Source organism: Danio aesculapii, chromosome 16 (assembly GCF_903798145.1).
Source record: "Danio aesculapii chromosome 16, fDanAes4.1, whole genome shotgun sequence".
Taxonomy (NCBI): domain Eukaryota; kingdom Metazoa; phylum Chordata; class Actinopteri; order Cypriniformes; family Danionidae; genus Danio; species Danio aesculapii.
Genome location: NC_079450.1, coordinates 82,373 through 88,082, shown reverse-complemented (window position 1 = coordinate 88,082; position 5,710 = coordinate 82,373).

Below are 5,710 nucleotides of genomic sequence, written 5' to 3'. Positions count from 1 at the left end.
TGGGAACGGTGGACCGGGAGAAAAGTATGCAGAAAAGATGTTCCTGATTCCACAAACCCAGCTGGGTAAAATGAGGACACCCAGACTACACAACAACCCAACACACAAGATGGAAATGTGCTTCATTCTACGACTCCGAACACTGATGATCCTGGTCATGTATGTGTTAATATTGTTTGATTAGAGTTCTTGATGTTAATAAAACTAAAATATATATAGTTTTCTGTGTTCTCTATTTATTTACACACATATGACATCATACATACATAGAACTATTTTACCACTCTTACTATTTATTGGGTACACGTGCACACATACATTAGGCAAGGCAAGGCAAGTTTATTTATATAGCACATTTCATACACAGTGGCAATTCAAAGTGCTTTACATAAACAGGAATAAAAGAAACAAGTATAAGAGAAATAAAAACAAACATAAAAATGGTAAGAATAAAATAAAATAAAAGCTGATAAAATGTGTTATAAAAGAGTTAAAAAGAAGAGAAAAACATAGTAGTTTGATCTGTCGGACGTAGCACAGTGCTCATTCAGTAAAGGCACAGCTAAACAGATGTGTTTTCAGTCTTGATTTGAACGTGCCTAATGTTGGAGCACATCTGATCATTTCTGGAAGCTGATTCCAGCAGCAGGGGGCGCTGTTAGTGGCTGAAAGCCGATTCACCCTGCTCTGACTGAACTCTTGGAGTTTCTAGTTTATTTGATCCTAAAGATCTGAGTGATCTGTTAGGTTTGTATTCAGTGAACATATCTGTAATGTATTGAGGTCCTAGGCCATTTAGTGATTTATAGACCAGTAATAATACTTTAAAATCTATTCTAAATGTGACTGGGAGCCAGTGTAAAGACCTGAGGACAGGTGTGATGTGCTCTGATTTCCTGGTTCTGGTCAGAATTCTGGCCGCAGCGTTCTGGATGAGCTGTAACTGTCTGACTGTGTTTTTGGGAAGGCCGTTACAGTAATTCACCCTGCTGCTGATAAAAGCATGAACAAGTTTCTCTAAGTCTTCACTGGAAACAAAGCATCTAATTCTTGCAATGTTTTTGAGATGATAGTATGCTGATTTACTAACTGTTTTGATATGACTATTGAAACTCAGATCTGACTCCAGAGTCACACCAAGATTCTTGACCTTATGTTTTGTTGTTTGACCCTTAGAGCCAAGGTACGCATTCACCTTGAGAACCTCATCTCTGTTCCCAAACGCAATCACTTCAGTTTCCTCTGTGTTTAACTAAAGAAAGTTTTGGCACATCCAATTGTTAATTTCATCAATGCATTGGCAAAGGGTGTCAATGGGGCTGTAGTCATTAGGCAGTAAGGCTAGGTAGATCTGAGTGTCATCAGCATAGCTGTGGTAGGAGATTTGGTTCTTTCTCATTATTTGGCTCAGAGGGAGCATATAAAGGTTGAACAGGAGTGGTGCCAGAATCGAGCCTTGTGGGACTCCACATGTCATGGGTGTCCACCCTGACCTATGGTCACCTATACTGACATAGTAACCTCTTCCTTCAAGGTAAGATCTGAACCATTTGAGGACAGTCCCAGACAGCCCAACCCAGTTTTCCAGCCTATCCAGAAGTATGCTGTGATCGACAGTGTCAAATGCGGCACTGAGATCGAGCAGTACCAGCACTGTTAGTTTGCCTGAATCTGTATTTAGGCGGATGTCATTGACTATCTTTATAAGGGCGCTCTCTGTACTGTGATGTGCTCTGAAACCAGATTGATAATTGTCCAAACACCCCTTGTAGTTTAGGAACTTGTTAACCTGGTTAAAAACAACTTTTTCAATGATTTTGCCAATGAAAGGGAGATTTGAGATGGGCCTGTAATTGCTCAATATGGTGTTATCCAGGTTGCTCTTCTTCAGGAGGGGTTTAACAACTGCAGTTTTAAGTGAGTTAGGAAAAATCCCCGAGAGAAGTGAAGCATTTACCACTTTTAGAAGATCCATTTCTAAACAGGTAAACACCGTTTTAAAGAATGATGTGGGGAGCGTGTCGAGACTGCAGGTTGATGTTTTCATAATTTGCACGATCTCTTCTAAGATTTTGCCATTAATTGCCAAGAAATCGGACATAATGTCTGATTTCTTCAGTTGTGGTTAAGCTAGTCTGACGTCGACACAATTTGGCTGATTGGATGAGCTGATTGCCTTTCTGATATTATTGATCTTGTCAGTAAAGAAATGAGCAAACTCATTACATTTGCTTTCAGAAAGTAGCTCACTGGGAATCCGACTGGGGGGGGTTGTGAGTTTCTCTATCGTTGCAAAGAGTTTACGAGCATTGTTTACGTTGCTGTTTATAAGGCTTGAAAAGAAAGTCTGCCTAGCAGTTTTTAGTTCCATATTAAAAGCACGAAGACTGTCTTTATAGATATTATAATGGACTACTAGTTTCGTCTTTCTCCACATGTCTTTTCGTCATTTGTATTCTTGGGGACCTAGTCCAGGATCTCCTTTGCCTGCTAGTTATCTTCTTGGCTTTAACAGGAGCAATGTCATCTATGACATTCTTAACTTTAGAATTAAACAAATCAAGAAGAGAATCAACAGAGTCTGCAGATATACTTGGTGCTAGCGATATGGCCTTCATAAACTGCTCATTAGTGTTCTCATTTATGCATCTCTTTCTGACAGAGACAGATCTGTCTTTAATAGCTGGAGTGATCAATATGTCAAAGAAAATACAGAAATGATCAGATAACAACAGTTTATGTTTAGCTTAACAACAGTTTACCTTAACAACAGTTGATGAAATGTGTAAACCCTTAGTTATAAGTAGATCAAGAGTGTGTCCACGATTGTGTGTGGGTCCTTGAACATGCTGAGTCAGATCAAAAGTGTTCAAAACAGTCATCAGTTCTTTTACAGCATTGATTTCTGGATTATCAATGTGAATATTAAAATCCCCAGCAATGGTAAACTAGTCAAATTCAGAGGTTACTAATGATAACAGCTCTGTAAAATCATCAATAAAAGTTGGAGAATATTTTGGAGGTCTGTAGATAATGATCAGTAAGATACGTGGAGCACCTTTCAGTGCTATACTCAGATATTCAAAAGACAAAAAGTCACCAAATGACACTTGTTTACACTCATAGACATCTTTAAACAGGGCAGCAATGCCTCCACCTCTCCTATTGGCTCTGCAAACACTCAAAAAGTCAAAGTTTAAAGGAGCTGTTTCATTCAGAACTGCTGCACTACAGTTGTCATCTAGCCAAGTTTCATTTAAAAGCATAAAATCAAGGCAATTTGAGTTGATAAAATCATTGACTAAAAGGGACTTATTGTTGAGTGATCGGATGTTTAAAAGTGCTAACTTAACAGTTTTAGCTGTTTTTGCTACAGTAGTCTCAGATTTATATTTAATAGACACAAGATTTGAGTGATTTGCCATACGGCCTGAAAAAGTCTTCGGTTTTCTGTCACGTAATACAACACATATATGTGTAGAGAAAGCTACAGGCACACTGGGTTCCTGCTTGTTCTGTAAACATCTGATAAAGACACTGTTATCTAAGCAGGCACCCGAGACACATCATGGAGAGCAGTTTTGTTCACCAGCTGAAGATGGTGCGTTGTTGTTTGGGCCCTGGCGGTGGGGTAAATGTCGGAGGGCTCTTCCACGTGGGCTCAGAGGTGGTTGTGGAGCAGGCCGCTTTTTGGTTGGTAACTGGGGGCTTGCGGCGATGGAGTGTGAAAGTTTAGTTCCAGCATGCACCAGTTCCTCCATCTTTTTTGAGAAACCCAAGAGAGGCGAGCAAGATGATAATGAGAACGTGTCTGGTGACAGAGGCTGTGGCTCTGGAGATTCTGGGTGCTGAAATATGTTTTCCTGGGTGTTTTCCTGAGGATCATTTTTTAGTGACGAGACATGATGCTGTTCTGATGCGTCACAGTCTGTCTGTGTTGAGCAGAGAGCCAGCGATAGTGTCTCTATCAACAGTGGGTGTTTTGGCTGCATAGCGTTATCACTGTCCTTGGGTGATGCATCAGCCCTAAGTCCACTCGGGAGCTGATTTGAGGTCCTGTGGTCATCTGGACATTTGCTAGGTGTGTATGTGCCATTTGGATTGAGGTCAGTGGCACATACAGCTGATGGATGATGGAGGGAGAAGAAGATATTGTCCTTTAGCACCTTTGCACCAAGTTTGTTTGGGTGAAGGCCGTCTGATGTCAACAGTTGTCTTTGGTTCCAGAAGAGATTGAAGTTGTCAATAAAATTCAGTCCTTTCCTGTTACATGCTTTCTGCAGCCATACATTTAGACCAAGCAGCCATGAAAACATGTTTGTCCCTCTTGCAGGGAGTGGTCCACTGATGAACGGCTGAATTTTCACTCTTTCAACTGTTTCCAAGAGCTCACAGAAATCTCTCTTGAGCAGTTCTGACTGTTCCTTCCGAATATCATTCTTCCCCACATGGATGATAATCCGTTTTGCAGTCTTGTGCTTTTTCAGAATTTCCTTAAGTTCTTTGTTTACATCAGAAACTGTTGCATGAGGGAAGCAGTATGTCATTGTAGATTTGCTCCTAAAATTCCTGATTATTGAATCTCCTACAACTAGTGTTCTTATCTCAGGTGCGATCGGAGCAGAATGCCGCTGTCTAGTCGGCCTTGAGCCTCTGTTCCATGCAGAGTTAGCTGCTGAGTCATGCGATCTCTGTCTGACTGCATTTGGGGATTCTTCACCCATATTACTCAATACTTCATATCTGTTCTCAAGCTGTATTTGAGTCCGAGCTGTATTTGGGGTAGAGGACGCTAATGCGGCAGCGTATGATCTGACCCCGTGAGTACCCTTTGGTCTGGCACCTTGTTTATGCCAATACTCATTTTCCACAGTTTTAATCTGTTTTTCAGTGCTCGAAATAGTGGTAGGAATAGATTTATGGGACTCACCGGCTATTTGCTGTGAGCGTCCACAATGACGCTGCAGTTCTGGTTGGATCGCAAGTAACTTTGTTTCAAGAACTGCAATCTTTTGTAGAAGTTTGTGGCAGTTTGTACAGCAGTGAGAATCTGAATTAATCCGATCCAGAGGCATTTTCACAGCCGTGTTTTCCCGTCTCAGGAATGTGAGCAGCTGATAGCTGGTAGCGGGAGGATTGTTTAGACGATAATTCCCCTCTTGTTAGTAAAGCTATATTCCAGAAAGTTTGTAGAATCGATGCTGATCTTCAAGCTGTGTCGTTTGAGCACTGTGCTGATAGGCTCAAGTTAAAATTAGGGTTTAAGATATAAAAGCAAGTGAGCAGAGAGCGGAGCAGTAGGCAAAGACGTCCGAACAGTAGCGAAGCAGGAAGCAGAAGCATTAGGAATATATAATCATTGAACCAGTTTGTACACTCAATACAGTTAAATGTTTTACTGTTTCAGGTTTTCTGTTTCTTTTTTAAAATGATCAACCATCTTAGCAGTTTTCATTAGATCAATATGTGTGTTTACTGAGAAATCTACACCATGGTTTTAAGACCACAGTACACACCAAAAGACCATGGGTACAATCATGGATACTACAGTTTTACTACAGTACTACAACAGTATCACTGTGGCATCAAAACTATGGTTACTAGAGTCAGGGTTCCTACTGTTTTACTATAGTACTACTACAGTATCACTATAGCAAATCCATGGTATCAAAAGCATGGTTTTTAAAACTACCATACCACCAAAAGACCT